The following is a 20,470-nucleotide window of genomic DNA, read 5'->3' on the forward strand; positions in this document are numbered from 1 at the left end:
TTAGTAGGTAAGTAACCTGGACAAATTACCCCAACTCTTTAAACCTTCCTTTCCTCAGCTACAAACTGGAACTAAGATATGGTACCTGCTTCACAGGCTGCAGTGAAGATCAAATGATATAAAGCATATGCAGTTTTAAGTATGAGGCCTGGGACAGAGTAAGGACTCAATAGACATTAGCCTGCTGAGTTCATAATTCACACACACACAATCTCTAAGGCTGGACCCTCTTCTCCTCTTGGCTCAGGATTTAATCTTGCTATCTACAGATGCTTCAAATCCTTCCATCTTCACAGTATATTTTCTATATATATATATACAGACAGGCATGATTCTCTCATTGTGTTTCCCATTCCCCATAGAGGTTTTGGCTCCTGCCATTCTTCTTAAATTGGCCACTGACCTCCATCTTTAAGTTAAAGACCCTTCCCTGGTTTGCATCCCCCCTGGCCTCTGCATAATGTGGCTAACTGACCTATTCTTCCTCCCCTCATTCCTCATTCCTCTCCAAGGTGACATAGTGCTATTCATTTCAGTTCTCCACCTGACCACAGCACATTTTCTCCACCTGTACTTCTTTCTGCCTCATAAATCTGGGTAGTCTTTGAATTCCATCATTGGGTTCCCATCAGCTTGGACATCTGACCCACTCTATGGCTTCATGCAGCAGACAACCCTTCACACAAGGTCTGCAGTCCCTGTCCCTCTGCAAAGCTCCAGTCTCGCATTCAGTCTGATACAAGAAGAAAAACACAGACTTAGTCTTAGCCTGCCCTTCACCTATCTATGTTGCCTAATCACATGTGATGATTTCTGGGCCTCCATTCCTCACTTATAAAGGATGCCCTTTAAAGTTCCCTGCAGTCCTCATATATTCTGAAATTCTAATGTTCACAGCAGCCAGCATCCACCCAGGTGCTCAAGACAGAAATCTGGGTGTTGTCTTTTAATTTTCCTTACTTTTTGCCTTTTAATCACTTTCCAAAACTCTGTGAGCCCAATTCTTGAACACCTTTCAACTGTACCCCTTCTTACTTCATCCCCATTGTCACTGCCTGGGTTCAGGTCACCATGTTTCCCTCACTGGCCAAACCCCACTCCCACCTACATCCTCCTGGCTGGCCTCCCTGCCTGCATTCTTACTTGGCCACATGGCATTCTCCACACTGAAGCTAAATTACCCTTCCTCAGACACAAACCTGACCATGCCGCATGTCTGCCCCTTACTCATCCCCCGTTGTGAAGACCTTCCCATCTGAGTGGGACCCCACTCCCTTAGATCCTGTGCAGGTCCCCCTCACAGCACTTCACACCTGCACATATGCTGTATTCTTTGATCTCATTACTTGTCTGACTGTCCCCAAGTGGTGGTAAACTTCTTATTAAAAAAAAAAAGCAAGCTGATTTATTCATTTACACATCCCCAACACCTGGGACAATAGTGTTGGCTGACTGAATGAATGGATGAATTGAATCTCCAAAATCAGGAAAGTGACCTCATCTATGATTAGTTACCTTCTTTACATTCAGCTTCCTCAATGTCATGGTGTTCCTTGGTCATTACTCATGAATTCACTGTCTGTGCTTTAATATCCTTGTTAAAGGACCTGTAAACACCTGGCTTTTACTTACCTCTCATTTGCTTAACAAATATTTGTCAAGCATCTACTACTTATGTGCCAAAAAGTGTTATAGGTAGCAGAGAACAAGATAGGCCCCTGCTCTCAAAGTACATTCGAGAAGAGGTGGACACACACCATGTACTAAGGAAAAATATCAGATGGTGGCAGGTGCTCTGTGGAGAACTGCAGCAGGGGTATGAGACAGCAAAGAACATGCCTTTCTTTCTGAGGAGGCATCATCTGAGTGAAGATCTGAGAAAAGAACTCTCAGAAAATGAGTGAAGAACCTTCAGGCAGACTGAAGAGCAAAAGGGAATGACCTTGGAGTATCCCAAGAAAGAAAAGGCAGTCAGTTCAACTAGTAGGGTGGGAAGGTGGCACAAGACAGAGGGTGGAGTATGCAGGACCAGCAGGTGAGGAGTTGGAGTTTTATTTTAAGTTGCTAATCCTAAGCAATAAGAAGCTGTTGGGTGGTTTTTCCCTGGAAATGACAATTTCTGTAGGGCCCATTAGTTTCTCACTTCCTTCTGATTTCTGCCCAGATATCTCATCAGAGAGCCTTTCCCTGACCACCCTACTGAAGACAACCTCCTCCTGCCTTGGCCCTTCTCTGTCCCTTTAGCCTGCCTTCTTTATCTTCAAGGGACTTAGCACCACCTGATGCTATATATTTGGTTTTTTTGATGGTTGACTTTTTCTATCCACCAAACTGTGAGCCCTGTGGGAGCAGGGACTTTTCTTTTCAAAGCCAATCCCAAATGGCTAGAAGAGTGCCAAGCATGCAGCTAGTGAGCAATAAAAATTTGCTGAAGTTGAATGAATTAGTCTGATTTATATTTTAAATAGATTACTCTGGCTGCTGTAGGGACAATGAACCTGTGGGAGTCAAGAACCAAAATAAAGAAGTAGAAGGCTTTCACAGAGTCCCTGAGAAAAGGTAAAAGTGGGGGAAGTGGAGGGGAGGGAGAGAAGTGCTACTGAGGGGTAATAAAATCATACAGAGTCCCTGGATGTGAGAATGTTAGCACGGCAATATGATTCCAGAGTATTTACTAAACAGGGTTGGGAGCATTAAAAAAATGGATACTTTTAGAGGTTGATATATCAAGACATTATTCTTCTAAGTATTTGTATGTTACCCAGGTAGAGCTGATAAATTGAAGCGAATCTGTTGGAGTTTAATTTGACAAAATCTGTTAACAATAGAAATATGCCCCCTGACCTAACAATTTCATGGCTAGAAACTTATCATTTATAAATACTAACAACAGAATGTTAAAATAAACACAAGGATGTTCACCATGACATTTCCTGCAATATCTCCAAACTGGAAACAACGTAAAATACCCATCAACAGAGGACTTCTTAAAAAATTTTTTTGAATGTTACACAGCTATTAAAATAAGGAAAGAGTGTCAAGATATATTATGTATTTAGAAAGACATATAGATTTTTAAATGCACACACATTTACACAATATTGATATTGCTATTGATTATACAGCAAAACAAAAAGAAAGAAAGGGAAGTCAGATAAACACTGATATAGATATAAACTTCTTTTGAAGGATATTTTAAAAACTTATGCAGTAGTTCATGCATTGAAAAGGGAATGGAGCAGTAAGGATAAGGGGAAAAGAGAGAATTTTACTTTCCTTGATACATCTTTTTGAATTATCTGATATTTTAGAAACTTGTATTTTACTTTTTAAAATAAAAAAAATCAGATCTCTTTTAGACAACTAACAGAATAAACAAGAATGTACTGACATATTATTACTTATTTTCTCATTTTATGGGGAGAAGCACCAATGATTCACTTATACACACACACACACACACACACACAGGAAATGAACATACACACATATGTTATGTGGATGAAAAACGTATTTGAATACTCTATCAAAATACAGTGGGATAAAACAAATGTCTTTGATTAGAACCCAACACACAGAACACACATTACTATTTGACCTTCTGTGTCAGAGCCAAGGTTTAACTTGTGGTTAACAATGCCTGTGAAGCTCTATTTATGAAAGGTTTCCAAGACTGCTTGATGCAGCCTAGCTGAAAGTGCTACACTGACCATCTTTTGCTCTCAAATGAAGAATGAACTGTTCACTGCTTCCTAATGAAGCATCCTTTGGCCCATAATAGCTGTGTAGCTGTTTAACGTTAAATGACAAGTTTCACTCCCGAGATGTCAGTACTCTCATTAAAGCTCTGAGGGCTCCCAAGGGAAAGTCACTGTCCAGTAGTAGATGTGCACCATTTTTCTGTCAGCAATTACTTTATTTATCATATTTATCCAGGAGCCTATGCAACAAAATGAACAATTATCCAGGAACTTATATCATAAATCCTAAAGAAGAATAGTTCATGGTACAGATTTTATTCTCCTCTAAACTATATTATACTCAGATAGTTCTTCCAAAGACAAGTCATTATTCTGCCTTTTCTTTAATCACCCACCTACTCGGCCCTGTAACTAAATCTAATGGGTACCCCTTAGAGGGGGGCTTTGTTTACACAGTTCACTATCTCTGTTCTAAACTATTTCTAACCTCAGGAATGTCAAATGTTTACCACATCCAATTTTTTTTTCAGTTGCAAATGTATTTCTAAAGCAAGTATTCTAATTACCATTTATTAGGAAGTCACAGAACAGTTCAGTATTTTGCAAGTGAATCCAGGAGAAAAACAGAAAGCTAAACTAAGCTCAATTTAGGTGAGGTTAAACACCTTAGGCCTAAACACACAGAAGGAGCCCTCTGGAGTCAGGCATTGTGATGTTAACAGCCACAAAGAAAAGAACCCAGGGAAGGAAAAGAAGATTACCTGCCCCAACTAAAACTAGGACAGTGTTCAACAATTTTAAAGACCCTAGAGGGGCATATAATATACCAGGTTTAAAGATATTAGGTCAACTCTAGGTGATCTGCATTTTTCTATCCAATCAAGACTTGAAACGTGTTTTATTACTAAAAAGCTTTAACCTGAAACAAAAACACATTAAGCTACATAACAACGTTAAAGCCCATGAAGCCCCTGTTAAGACTGTTAAGAATGGAATTTAACTGATGAAGGAAGGGGTGGGATGGTAAAGAGGAGAGAGGCTCATAAGAAATCAAGCCTGGGGCTGGAGGTGGGCACTGTTCATTGGGGTGACAACTCAGGGAGGTAAAAGGAGACCCACCGTGATAGAAAGGAACCCCACAGCACAGAGAAGTGGACGTCTGCTGAGTGAAGACCAGACTGACAGATTTAAGGGAACTCAGCTGATGGCAATGGCTGTCAGAACCAACCAGATGTCAGTCCACACTTTTGCAATGAAATCAACTTTTCAGGAACTCAAAGTATTTATGAATTCACTTGGTAATTACTAATACATTAAAAACAGTTTTTTTGTTTTTTTGTAAGGCAGCACCAAGTCCTGTGGAATGCTTCTGAACTAGATTAAACCTCTAAACTAATAATTAAACTAAATTTATATGGAAGAGGTCTCTTGCTCAAACTTGAGTAGTCCTGCTCATTTCAGGAAAGTAACTATAGCACAAAAATGGAAACAAGAAACTTCTGAGACTCAACTTCAGTCCAGATACCACCTTCTAGGCAGCCTCTAGTCAGGGTACTACTTTCAAAGAGTGTTAAGGGAATTAAGATTATAAAATACTGTGAAGATGAAAAGCACCAAGTCTCACATCATTTATCATCTCCAGGCAGTTTTAGCAGTCTGTTTCTCTTATCAGCAAACAAGTTTTTACCATTTTATCCATCTAGGCATTTTGATAACAGTTATTGCCTTAGTATCTGAATGCTTTTTATCACAAAACCAGTTGAAAAGACTGCTTGGCATCTTGTCAAAATGACATACTGCTACATCGTGTTACAGATTACAAGCAGCTAAAAATTTAGAAAAGAGGATGATTTTACTTCAAATTGATCAACATGATGCCTGTGATAATACTGTTTATTTTTATAGCTGGGTAATAAATTGGTAAATGCAATAGCTACAGAAAATTTTGTCATACTGCACAATCATAGATTCAGTATTTTAAGTGCCACTTTGAAAATCAGCATGTTTTTTTCCTAAACACCTCACATGCCTAAATATAAGACATCTCCCTCTTAGATTAACCCCAGAAAGGAGAGTGTCACATCATAGCTGATCTCTGCAAAGTCTCAGATCACAGTGGACTCTCCCAAACACCACTGGGGGGAAATAACCTCATTTACTACCAGCTCCGGATGCTCACAGAGGTTGCCTGACGAACAGAGGTTAAAAAGAAGAGTACAGAAGTATTCCTAAGAATGTGAACTCACAAATGCACTGTTGGATGTTGAAATAAACCATTTACAGATCACTCTAAAGAGCAATATGATAAATCATTAAATTACCAGTTGTGTCCTGATATGCCCAGGTTGAGCTGGGAATGGGGACCGGGGGTGGGGGGTGCCTAGATGCCTTAAGTGGGAGGGATCAAATTTCCAGACAGCCTCATACAGGCATCAAAAATGTTCACCTTGCACTACTTGGGATAGAAATGAAGATGATGTGTTCTCCAAAACCACGTTAATGGATGAGTTTTGAGTAAAATATTTCTTAATATGTGAATTCAGTGAAGACCAATATTAATTTTACATAATTTCATTTTATATACTGATGTGTAAATAAATGAAACAATATTTTACATAGACACTTGGCTTTTTCCTCTATTTCCCCAAAGGTTTACTTACTCAAGTTGGCCATAAAACACTGTTATGAATCTTCTCATTGGAAAAATGGTGAATTCTTATATTTAATATAGCAATATGCCAGAGCATATACACAGCTAATTCTAGTATACTGCCTTACAACCTTTTGGTAACAAAGTGTGAACAAGAAATTTCAAGTATCCTATAAGTTTGATTCTGAAAAACCATTTTCAAAATGAAAAACACTTAAGATTCATATAATAATTCTGACAAGGGCTGTACTTATATACAGGGGACATGAACAAGACTGGATCAGAAAATAAATTCCTGGGCTGGCATGGGCTTATTCTTAAACCGAGCTTAGTGTATCTCCCAACAGATGGTGCCCTGTGATCCTCGCATCTATTCTTTATGAGGTACAGCACTGCAAACTAGGTTTCTGTGCCAATAACAAATCCTAAAAAAGCTCCAGCCAGTGCTGCTGCAGACAATGGCTGTGTACCCAACCCCAGGGAGCACCACTGGCATCAGATTCACCCTGGATTTGGGTGTTTATAAGGACAGTCTTCCAGCAGATGGCAGGAAGAGGCATCTTCTTTAATTGGCATGCAGGTGCCTTACAGGTACCAACATCACTGCCCCAACAGTGTATCTCTTCCAGGAGTAGAAATGTAAGAAATCAACCTCATGTTGATGATCAGTTACTAGTTTAGAAGATGAGAAATGCAATCAAATAAATGATGAAAACTAAAGTTACCTTGTAGATACCAAAGAACCCCAGATCCCGCACAACAGACAGAGCACTAACTTGAGGACCAGTGGTTATTTCTCCGGCTACTTGCAAGTGGATCTTGACAATTTCTAAAAGATTTGTGAAAATCACCTGGGAGTCTCTTGCCTAAAAAGGAGAACAAGAAAACAAAACATTAGGAGCCATGGCACAGAGTCAGGAAAAGGTGAGCGTTTATTCTCTAGAAGCTCAGAATAGTCTATCCCTAAGAGAATGGAGCTCCACTATGTATCCCATCAATTAAAACAGTGAGTGTGAGTCTGAATCAGAATACAGTCACTACTAGGAAGTGTTGGGTAAAGAGGTCCCAATTCTGTAACACTGAGGTTGAAAGGGTGCAAAGACCAGAAAGGGACTTCTGCAGACATCACCAGAATCCTCATACAGACATGGCAAAGCCTTTACCTTGAAGCATAAACAGGCAGCCACAAACGACTACCATCTCAGGGGTCAAAGCCAAGCACACAAAGGCAGTGATAAATAAAAAACAGCTAGTACAGAAGAAACAAGGTACAGATCTGCCTCTCAGAATAGAAAGAGGCAAGGAGGGCAAAGGGACTTGCATGATGGATTTCCTGATTCTGACAAAGATACAAAAACTGCCAGAAAGCATGTAAACTTAGTTGAAAGCGATTTGTTCTTCTCTTACAAAAAAAAAATCAGATAGATCATCAAACCCATTTTATGGAGTTACAAATTCTTATAAATTTATTTATATATTACCTGTGTATGGAATGCTCTTTCCATATAAGTGGTATGTTAAAGTAGTAAAAATATGCATTAAGTCAATTATGGAGTAAACTCTGAACAACTCCAGTTATGTCATTCCAGCAATGGTTGGGTGCCACAACCCCAAGATCATCATTGGTGAAAATTTTAAAGGGAAGTTGTAAGCTACTTTGAAATTAAGCTTGTATTAATTCTAAGCAATTAAGTTCTTTCTTACTTTACTCCAACTTATTGCTCCTTGTCACAAATATACTAAATTTTTATATCATACAAATCAAAGTTAACCTGCAGTATGGTTCTGAATATTTATTATGTAGTGATGTCAGCAAAGCCAGACCACAGACATGCTACTTACATTTTATAGCCTAGTAGATGGCTTCATGTTAGTAGGTGCATTTTGGTTCAACACCATACAAAACTACTCTTTGCTAGATTCTCTTATCTCACTAACCAATATGTGTGCCCTTATAAACAGTCTTAACTAATCAAAATTAGGTACAAAGATATCTTGGAAGTACCGTTTATAGTAGGTAGGAATGAAAACTGGGAAGATCCTAAATATCCAAAGGTAGGTGAGTGATGGATTAAGCAAATTAAGTGTTCATACAATAAGACACTATGCAGTCAATAAAAACATAATGAGAAAATGTTCAATATATAGTTAGATAAAAGTCCTCATATTTTTAAAGTACATATATGCCTTCTCTCCCTTTCCCCACGTGCAGTTTGAAACCATCCTATACCCCAGAAAAGCCAAGTTCTTTAATGTTCATTCAATATTGTTGGATAGGATCTTTTTATTTATTTTATTTTATTTTACCTTTATATTTTTATTGACAAATCTTCACCCACATATAGTCCAACCACAGTATACAATCAATGGCTCACAATATCAAAATACAGTTGCACATTTATTACCAAGATTATTCTTAGAACATTTGTGTCACTCCAGAAAAAGAAAAAGAAGACAAACACTCATACAATACATTCCATATCCCTTACCCCCTTTCTCCTTGATCACCAGTATTTCAATCTACTCAATTTTTTACCCTTTATAGCCCCCCCACCAATTATTTATTTTTTATCCTTATTTTTTTTACTCATCTGTTCATATACCCTGGGTAAAAGAAACCTCATATTGGGCGGTATCTTTTTTATTGTTTCCATGGAGATGTGACTGAACCAATTGTGGGAGCGACCTTTTGATTATATAGTTTCCATGGACATGTGTCTCCACCCACCCAAAGTATGGTTGCTTACTGGAGCCCTTTAAGAAGGAACGGTTTTGGAGAAAGCTTGAGAGCCAACAGAGACCACAAAGCCAGGGATACTTGGACCTGAAGAAGGAAATTGCCCCCTGGTGAAGCCGTGTGAAATGAGGAGAGAAAACCAGCAGATGTTGGCATGTGCCCTCCCAACTGAAAGATGTGTCCAACAGTAACAACAGCATAAGAACAGGATATACTGACAAGGGGGACAAAATAAAAACCTAAGTTTTATAATTAAAAAATTTATAGGGTTTGAATAAAAATCACTTTAAAATCTTTTATCAAGACAATTTAAAACAGTACTCATCAGTGTGATAAATTTAGCTGGGTCAATTTTCAGCCTAAGTAGAAATTTAGTATCCAAAAATTTCTCAAGGATCTTCAAAAAATGCTGACAGTATTAATTAAATTTATGCAATAGTTTCAAATGGTGTATGCTGGGGGTACCAGGGTGGTTCAGCAGCAGAATACTCACTTGCCATGGGGGAAACATGGTTCACTCCCAGTCCATGCACCCCCTGACACTACACACACAACACAACACACACACACACACACACACACACACACATGCTCCAGGTTACTTTAAGGAACAATCATATTTTTGGCATATATAAGCCAGAGAAGATAAGCTATTCCAAAGTCATATAATAATATGGTAAACAAAGAATTTCAGGCTCCAAGACCCCATGGCTAAAATTAAACCAAGTTTAACCTTCAGGGACGTCATGGCCTTACTTATTTACATGTAAGATCTACCCCTTCCACAAACACCAGGCACTTACGATTCATCAGACATGAGCCAGGCACCAGGGAAAATGACAGCAAGTGCCATCTGTGAACCATCTGACAAAGGATCAACTTCAACCAGAATCTAAATTCCTCATGTTTAACTTTGGCAAATGCTTACGGAGTATGTCTTAAACATTAATTCTGGTTGGTAAATGGCAAGTGTAATTGAAGGAGCACATACTTTGGAATCAGAAATATCCGATTTTTGAATTCTACTTCTCACACTCACAAGCGGTGGCAGGCCACCTAAACCCTATGAGTCTCAGCTTCCTTACCAGTAAACTGCAGCTCTTACTGTGCTTGAGATTAAAACAGTAAGTGCTAATAAATGTGAAGGGCTAATGTAGTATCCAATATATGGTAGATAGTCAAGGAATTTGAGCTGTTACAATGATGATGATGGTGACAATGATGAAGGCAACCACTAAAAGTCTTACTCAAATTTATTCTCAAAAATTAAAAAAAATATTTTTATTGACAAATCTTCACATACACACAGCCCATACATGATGTATAATCAGTGGCTCACAATATCTTCACATAGTTACATGTTCATCACCATGATCATTTTTAGAACTGCATCACTCCAGAAAAAGAAGTGAAAAGAGAAAAAAGTCATATATCCCATACTCTTTACCTCTCCCTCTCACTGACCACTATTAATTTATTTATTTTGCTCCTTATCCACACTATCATTTATTTATTTTTATCCTTTTCTTTTTTTTTTTTTTTTTTACTCATCTGTCCATACCCTGGATAAAAGGAGCATTAGACACAAGATTTCACAACCACACGGTCACACTGTAAAAGCTATATCATTATATAAACATCAAAAGTCAAGCCTCCTGGGGCGGGCCGTGGTGGCTCAGCGGGCAAAGTGCTTGCCTGCTATGCCGGAGGACCTCGGTTCGATTCCCGGCCCCAGCCCATGTAACAAAAAACGGGAAAACAAAATACAATAAAACAAGAAAATGTTTAAAGATGTTTCCCTTTCTTCCTTCCTTCCTTCCTTCTATCCTTCCTTCCTTCTCTCTGTCTTTCCTTTAAAAAAAAAAAAAAAAAAAAAGTCAAGGCTCCTGGAACACAGCTCAACTGTTTCAGGTACTTACCTCTAGCTACTCCAATGCACCAGAAACTAAAAAGGGATATTTATGAAATGCATTAAAATAAACTCCAGGATAACCTCTTGACTCTGTTTGAAATTTCTCAGCCACTGAAAATTAATTTTGTCTCATTTTTCTCTTTCCCCTTTTAATCAAGAAGGCTTTCTCAAACCCATGATGTCCGGTCCTGGCTCATCCCAGGAGTTCTGTCCCATGTTGGCAGCGAGAGTTACATCCCTGAGAGTCATGTCACATGGGGGGAAGGCAGTAAATTCACCTGCTGAGTTGGCTTAGAGAGAGCAAAGAAAGTTTCTCTGGGGTTGAATCTTAGGCATTTTTATAGGTAGGCTTAACTTATCCTTTGGAGGAATAAGTTTCATAGGGGCAAACCCCAAGATTGAGTGCTCAGCCCACTGATTTGGTTGTTCCCACTGCTTGTGAGAATATCAGGAATTCCCCAAATGGGAAAGTTGAATATTTCCTCCTTTTCCTCCAATTCCCCAGGGGCCTTTACCAATACATTTTTTATTCACTACCCAAATTAGTCTGGGATACATCAGGGCATCCCACTAACCTAGACAGACTAACAAGATCCAAACCTTATGCAAGATTCCATGTACTTATGATGTTCAACTAAGCTGACCATATAAGTAATGCACTACTAAAAATATAAACTTTGCACCAAATAAACATCTCTTCCTTTGGTCTCACACAGAAGTTGAACTTTTTAAATGTGGATGATGTTATCCTTTACCTTGTATTCTGATCTATCCCAGTCCTATCCAGATCAGCTCCCTTCATATTTCCAGTCCAAGTCTGATCTCTTTTTCAACTTTTTAAACAGTTCCTGTCTGGGATACCGCTGATATTCATAGATTCAGAGCTCTAACTCTGAATCTCAGGTGTCACATAAATACCAGAAGTTTCTGGGAACAACCAGATAATATTACAAACAGCTCAGTATCTCAGAATTTAGAAATAACAGTTACACCTCCTGACTATATGAGACTACTATAACAGCTTATAATCGAGGACCCTTTACAGTAGGCCTCAATCGATAACCCTCGGGTCAACTTCAGTTCACAAGTTTTTATTTTACAGTTAGTCCATATGAGTGAGGCATGATAATATTTGTCTTTTTGTTTCTGACATTTCATTCAACATACAGTCCTTAAGGTTCATTCACCTAGTTGTATGCCTCTTTTCTCAAATTTTTGAATGTCCAGTATTAAATGGGGAATAATGAAAAGCTGTGTATAGTGAATACTCCTATGTTTAAATTAGCTTGTCTCTCTGAAGAAACACATACCTGCTATTTCATAAGAACACTTGGTAGATTGCTGAGTATGTGCAAACTCCCTCAATAACAAGCACCAACTCAAAGGACTTACTGTAAGTTTTATGGCCTTTTCTGGTGCAACTCCCAATTAACTGTGGTAAGAGACCTAAAAAACAACAAAAAACAAAAAGTATATTACAAAAATTAGCAACAATAAACCAGTCAATAGCTACACAGAGGGGATCATCACCCCAAAACTGGGGCAATCCTTGCAAAAATTTTCTGCTATTAGCTTTAATAAGAATATTTGAAATGGAATGTTTAAGTACTAATTTCCTAACAGCCACATCAGACCCAAGTAAATTCCCTTTCACATTCTAGATCATTTGCACTTTGGGTAAATCAACAGTATGAGTGATATAGAAAATCTGATTCCATCTGTTTGCTCCTTTTTCTACTGCCTCCTAAATTAGTGAACTTTATTCAGTACATTATTTTTTCTAACACTTTTCTCATCCAAAAGAAGTGCCCATGGTCCAGCCATTAGTTCAACTATGACTCGCTGACAAGCACAAGATAAACAAGGTTTCTGCTCTAACCAATCTCACAGAGGAAGAGGAAAGAGGCCTTTTTGAGGAACTGACAATTGGAAAAATGCATCCCAGGAAGTAGAACAGCCAGGCCAAGGAAAGTAGAAGGAAAGAGGCTGGCAAGTTCAAAGAAGAGAGAGAATGTTGCTGTGCCTGCATTCTACAGCCAGTCACAGGCCAGCTGGATTTATGCTAATATAAATGGGAATTAATTAGAGGGCTTTAAGCAGGAGAGTGATGTGCTGATTCAGATTTTTAAAAGATCACTACAACTACTGTGTGAAAAATGGACAGGACAAAGTGGGGATGGGAGTATGCATGTGTGCCTCTGGAGAGGTGGTGAGGTGAGAGAAGGAAAAACTGGGTTTGACTGCTATTGCTAGGACTTTGGCTTGAAGTATTGGGTAGGGACGAGGAAGCTACAGACTGCAGCACACTTGGGGTGAAAAGCAAGAGCTCTGTTTTGAACATGTTTGATTAGGAGGGAAAGAAGCAAGATTCAGAGCACAAGGGGGAGGTGTGATCTTTGAGAGGAAAGGACCCCTTTTAGGAAAGCTCAGACAGCAGTGAACCTACCAAATTAAAAATGCTATTTTCATAAAAGAAAAAGGAAAATAAAATAAAATACAAACGTCTTTCTTGGACACACACATTAAGTTAACGCTGAGGATGAGAATATTCTACAGCCCGTATCACCTCATGTCTTTGAGAGGGACATCAGGGCATCATGCGTTGTCAGTAAGCACAATTCTCTAACTTGTCTATGTAAGGAGGGCTGCTCACAGTCCCTTCTCAAGGAACAGCCCTGCCCAAATAATCTTCCTTAAAAAGCAGCCTGAGGGACTTCCTGGAAGATGGCGGCTTAGTAAGACGCGCGGATCTTAGTTTCTTCTCCAGGACACCTACTAGGGGAGTAGAAATGATACAGAAAGCGCCCAAAGCCACAACAGAGATAAAAAAGACAGCGTACCCCATCCTGGAACGGCTGGCTGGCTGAGAGAAGCAGCTCGGGTGAGATCGCCGAGGCGCGCGGGCCTTACCGGGCGGGGTGGCAAGCGGCCGGAGTTACTCCCTTCCCCCTTCCCGGGCCGGCTGGGAGAATTGGAGAGGCGGTCCCCTGAAACAAAGACGGCTGGCGCCCACACCACGCGCAGCCCCCGGACCAACTGAGAGAATTGGATTGGAAACCCCCAGGCCGCGGAGAACGGTGACGGGTGGGGGAGGCCCCTTCCAAACCCGTGACTCCCGGGGAACGTGCACTCTCTCGGGCGGGCCGCTGCCGCTGGCGCCCTCCCGCCACGCTTGTTGCCCAGGGCCGACTAGGAAATTCGGACGGGCTCTTTCCCTGGCTGCAGCGACCAGCAACCCTCCCTGCGTTCGGACCCCGGGCCGGCTCAAGCCGTTTCGGCTAGCGAACCCCCAGGACGGCGAGAGTTTTCCAAAGTTTAAGGTCCCACAGCACCTTTTACTGGTGGGACCCGCAGACAAACGTGTGCCACGAGCGCCACCTACTGGGCAGGATAAGAAAAACAGAATCCAGAGATTTCACAGAAAAATATTACAACCTTGCTGGGTCCAACACCAAGAGAAATCTGAATAAATGCCCAGACGCCAGCAGCAGAAGATAACTGTCCACACTCAAAAGATTGAGAATATGGCCCAGTCAAAGGAACAAACCAATAGCTCAAATGAGACACAAGAGCTGAGACAACTAATCCTGAATATACGAACAGAAATGGAAAACCTCTTCAAAAATGAAATCGATAAATTGAGGGAGGACATGAAGAGGACATGGGCTGAACATAAAGAAGAAATAGAAAAATTGAAAAAACAAATCGCAGAACTTATGGAAGTGAAGGATAAAGTAGCAAACATAGAAAAAATAATGGATAGCTACAATGATAGATTTAAAGAGACAGAAGATAGAATTAGTGATTTGGAGGATGGAACATCTGAATCCCAAAAAGAAACAGAAACTATCGGGAAAAGAATGGAAAAATTTGAACAGGGTATCAGGGAACTCAAGGACAATATGAACTGCACAAATATATGTGTTGTGGGTGTCCCAGAAGGAGAAGAGAAGGGAAAAGGAGGAGAAAAACTAATGGAAGAAATTTTCACTGAAAATTTCCCAACTCTTATGAAAGACCTAAAATTACAGATCCAAGAAGTGCAGCGCACCCCAAAGAGATTAGACCCAAATAGGCGTTCTCCAAGACACTTACTAGTTAGAATGTCAGAGGTCAAAGAGAAAGAGAAGATCTTGAAAGCAGCAAGAGAAAAACAATCCATTACATACAAGGGAAACCCAATAAGACTTTGTGTAGATTTCTCAGCAGAAACCATGGAAGCTAGAAGACAGTGGGATGATATATTTAAAATACTAAAAGAGAAAAACTGCCAACCAAGACTCCTATATCCAGCAAAATTATCCTTCAAAAATGAGGGAGAAATTAAAACATTCTCAGACAAAAAGTCACTGAAAGAATTTGTGACCAAGAGACCAGCTCTGCAAGAAATACTAAAGGGAGCACTAGAGTCAGATACAAAAAGACAGAAGAGAGAGATATGGAAAAGAGTGTAGAAAGAAGGAAAATCAGATATGATATATATAATACAAAAGGCAAAATGTTAGAGGAAAATATTATCCAAACAGTAATAACACTAAATGTCAATGGACTGAATTCCCCAATCAAAAGACATAGATTGGCAGAATGGATTAAAAAACAGGATCCTTCTATATGCTGTCTACAGGAAACACATCTTAGACCCAAAGATAAACATAGGTTGAAAGTGAAAGGTTGGGAAAAGATATTTCATGCAAATAACAACCAGAAAAGAGCAGGAGTGGCTATACTAATATCCAACAAATTAGACTTCAAATGTAAAACAGTTAAAAGAGACAAAGAAGGACACTATATACTAATAAAAGGAACAATTAAACAAGAAGACATAACAATCATAAATATTTATGCACCGAATCAGAATGCCCCAAAATACGTGAGGAATATACTGCAAACACTGAAAAGGGAAATAGACTCATATACCATAATAGTTGGAGACTTCAACTCACCACTCTCATCAAGGGACAGAACATCTAGACAGAGGATCAACAAAGAAATAGAGAATCTGAATATTACTATAAATGAACTAGACTTAATAGACATTTATAGGACATTACATCCCACAACAGCAGGATACACCTTTTTCTCAAGTGCTCATGGATCATTCTCAAAGATAGACCATATGCTGGGTCACAAAGCAAGTCTTAACAAATTTAAAAAGATTGAAATCTTACACAACACTTTCTCGGACCATAAAGGAATGATGTTGGAAATCAATAATAGGCAGAGTGCCAGAAAATTCACAAATATGTGGAGGCTCAACAACACACTCCTAAACAACGACTGGGTCAAAGAAGAAATTGCAAGAGAAATTAGCAAATACCTCGAGGCGAATGAAAATGAAAACACAACATATCAAAACTTATGGGACGCAGCAAAGGCAGTGCTAAGAGGGAAATTTATTGCTCTAAATGCCTATATCAGAAAAGAAGAAAAGGCAAAAATTCAGGAATTAACTATCCATTTGGAAGAACTGGAGAAAGAACAGCAAGCTAACCCCAAAGCAAGCAAAAGGAAAGAAATAACAAAGATTAGAGCACAAATAAATGAAATTGAAAACATGAAAACAATAGAGAAAATCAATAAGGCCAGAAGTTGGTTCTATGAGAAAATCAATAAGATTGATGGGCCCTTAGCAAGATTGACAAAAAGAAGAAGAGAGAGGATGCAAATAAATAAGATCAGAAATGGAAGAGGAGACATAACTACTGACCTCACAGAAATAAAGGAGGTAATAACAGGATACTATGAACAACTTTACGCTAATAAATACAACAATTTAGAGGAAATGGATGGGTTCCTGGAAAGACATGAACAACCCAACTTTGACTCAAGAAGACATAGATGACCTCAACAAACCAATCACAAGTAAAGAAATTGAATTAGTCATTCAAAAGCTTCCTAAAAAGAAAAGTCCAGGACCAGATGGCTTCACATGTGAATTCTACCAAACGTTCCAGAAAGAATTAGTACCAATTCTCTTCAAACTCTTCCAAAAAATCGAAGTGGAGGGAAAACTACCTAATTCATTCTATGAAGCCAACATCACCCTCATACCAAAACCAGGCAAAGATATTACAAAAAAAGAAAACTACAGACCAATCTCTCTAATGAATACAGATGCAAAAATCCTCAATAAAATTCTAGCAAATCGTATCCAACAACACATTAAAAGAATTATACATCATGACCAAGTAGGATTCATCCCAGGTATGCAAGGATGGTTCAACATAAGAAAATCAATTAATGTAATACACCATATCAACAAATCAAAGCAGAAAAATCACATGATCATCTCAATTGATGCAGAGAAGGCATTCGACAAGATTCAACATCCTTTCCTGTTGAAAACACTTCAAAAGATAGGAATACAAGGGAACTTCCTTAAAATGATAGAGGGAATATATGAAAAACCCACAGCTAATATCATCCTCAATGGGGAAAAATTGAAAACTTTCCCCCTAAGATCAGGAACAAGACAAGGATGTCCACTATCACCACTATTATTCAACATTGTGTTGGAGGTTCTAGCCAGAGCAATTAGACAAGAAAAAGAAATACAAGGCATCAAAATTGGAAAGGAAGAAGTAAAACTATCACTGTTTGCAGACGATATGATACTATACGTCGAAAACCCGGAAAAATCCACAACAAAACTACTAGAGCTAATAAATGAGTACAGCAAAGTAGCAGGTTACAAGATCAACATTCAAAAATCTGTAGCATTTCTATACACTAGTAAGGAACAAGCTGAGGGGGAAATCAAGAAACGAATCCCATTCACAATTGCAACTAAAAGAATAAAATACCTAGGAATAAATTTAACTAAAGAGACAAAAAACCTATATAAAGAAAACTACAAAAAACTGCTAAAAGAAATCACAGAAGACCTAAATAGATGGAAGGGCATACCGTGTTCATGGATTGGAAGACTAAATATAGTTAAGATGTCAATCCTACCTAAATTGATTTACAGATTCAATGCAATACCAATCAAAATCCCAACAACTTATTTTTCAGAAATAGAAAAACCAATAAGCAAATTTATCTGGAAGGGCAGGGTGCCCCGAATTGCTAAAAACATCTTGAGGAAAAAAAACGAAGCTGGAGGTCTCGCGCTGCCTGACTTTAAGGCATATTATGAAGCCACAGTGGTCAAAACAGCATGGTATTGGCATAAAGATAGATATATCGACCAATGGAATCGAATAGAGTGCTCAGATATAGACCCTCTCATCTATGGACATTTGATCTTTGATAAGGCAGTCAAGCCAACTCACCTGGGACAGAACAGTCTCTTCAATAAATGGTGCCTAGAGAACTGGATATCCATATGCAAAAGAATGAAAGAAGACCCATCTCTCACACCCTATACAAAAGTTAACTCAAAATGGATCAAAGATCTAAACATTAGGTCTAAGACCATAAAACAGTTAGAGGAAAATGTAGGGAGATATCTTATGGATCTTACAACTGGAGGCGGTTTTATGGACCTTAAACCTAAAGCAAGAGCACTGAAGAAGGAAATAAATAAATGGGAACTCCTCAAAATTAAACACTTTTGTGCATCAAAGAACTTCATCAAGAAAGTAGAAAGACAGCCTTCACAATGGGAGACAATATTTGGAAATGACATATCAGATAAAGGTCTAGTATCCAGAATTTATAAAGAGATTGTTCATCTCAACAACAAAAAGACAGCCAACCCAATTACAAAATGGGAAAAAGACTTGAACAGACACCTCTCAGAAGAGGAAATACGGATGGCCAAGAGGCACATGAAGAGATGCTCAATGTCCCTGGCCATTAGAGAAATGCAAATCAAAACCACAATGAGATATCATCTCACACCCACCAGAATGGCCATTATCAACAAAACAGAAAATGACAAGTGCTGGAGAGGATGCGGAGAAAGAGGCACACTTATCCACTGTTGGTGGGAATGTCAAAGGGTGCAACCACTGTGGAAGGCAGTTTGGCGGTTCCTCAAAAAGCTGAATATAGAATTGCCATACGACCCAGCAATACCATTGCTAGGTATCTACTCAAAGGACTTAAGGGCAAAGACACAAACGGACATTTGCACACCAATGTTTATAGCAGCATTATTTACAATTGCAAAGAGATGGAAACAGCCAAAATCTCCATCAACAGAAGAGTGGCTAAACAAACTGTGGTATATACATACGATGGAATATTATGCAGCTTTAAGACAAGATAAACTTATGAACCATGTAATAACATGGATGGACCTAGAGAATATTATGCTGAGTGAATCCAGCCAAAAACTAAAGGACAAATACTGTATGGTCCCACTGATGTGAACGGACATTCGAGAATAAACTTGAAATATGTCATTGGTAACAGAGTTCAGCAGGAGTTAGAAACAGGGTAAGACAATGGGTAATTGAAGCTGAAGGGATACAGACTGTGCAACAGGACTAGATACAAAAACTCAAAAATGGACAGCACAATAATACCTAATTGTAAAGTAATCATGTTAAAACACTGAATGAAGCTGCATCTGAGCTATAGGTTTTTGTTTTGTTTTGTGTTGTTTTGTTTTGATTTTACTATTATTACTTTTATTTTTTTCTCTATATTAACATTCTATATCTTTTTCGGTTATGTTGCTAGTTCTTCTAAACCAATGCAAATGTACTAAGAAATGATGATCATGCATCTATGTGATGATGTTAAGAATTAATGATTGCATGTGTAGAATGGTATGATCTCTAAATGTTGGGTTAATTTCTTTTTTTCCGTTAATTAAAAAAAAAAAAAAAGAGAAGGGATAATTGGAGATGAAGGGATACAGACTGTACAACGGGACTGGATATAAAAACTCAGAAATGGACAGCACAATACTACCCAATTGTAATGCAATTATGTTAAAACACTGAATGAAGCTGCATGTGAGGTATAGGTTTTTTGTTTTTGTTTTTTTGTTTTTTTTCTTTCTATTATTGTTTTAATTCTTATTCTGTTGTCTTTTTATTTCTTTTTCTAAATCGATGCAAATGTACTAAGAAATGATGAATATGCAACTATGTGATGTTATTAAGAATTACTGATTGTACATGTAGATTGGAATGATTTCTAATTGTTTTGTTAATTCTTTTTTTAATTAATAAAAAATAAAAAAAAAAAACTCAAAAAAAAAACTCAAAAAAAAAAAAAAAAAAAGCAGCCTGAGGCCAAAAGTCACCAGCTCAATGCAGATCTGTTTTATTGAGTAGCACAATGTTTCAAATATAATTTGAGTTTCTCCTAAAAACAGAAAGAATGGATGGCACACAGCCCATGAAGGCAGCACAGGCAGGTTGATGGTCCTGACCCCTTTCTAGGCCCCAATGAAACTCCTCCCTCATTCATCAGGGTGTTCCTGCCTTCTTCCTCTATCAGACAATCCTTACAAGAAGTCCCCATTCCTTCCAGTGGCCTGAGAGGGACTATGCCATGGTACAAATTAAATG

At 38.6% G+C, this 20,470-nt stretch overlaps 1 pseudogene; it reads right to left on the reverse strand.

Moving 5' to 3' along the window:
- Window positions 1-20,470, reverse strand: part of LOC143672478 (electrogenic aspartate/glutamate antiporter SLC25A13, mitochondrial-like) — a 120,681-nt pseudogene that overhangs the window by 24,788 nt on the left and 75,423 nt on the right.

This window comes from Tamandua tetradactyla, chromosome Y (genome assembly GCF_023851605.1).
Source record: "Tamandua tetradactyla isolate mTamTet1 chromosome Y, mTamTet1.pri, whole genome shotgun sequence".
NCBI classification, from domain to species: Eukaryota; Metazoa; Chordata; class Mammalia; order Pilosa; family Myrmecophagidae; genus Tamandua; species Tamandua tetradactyla.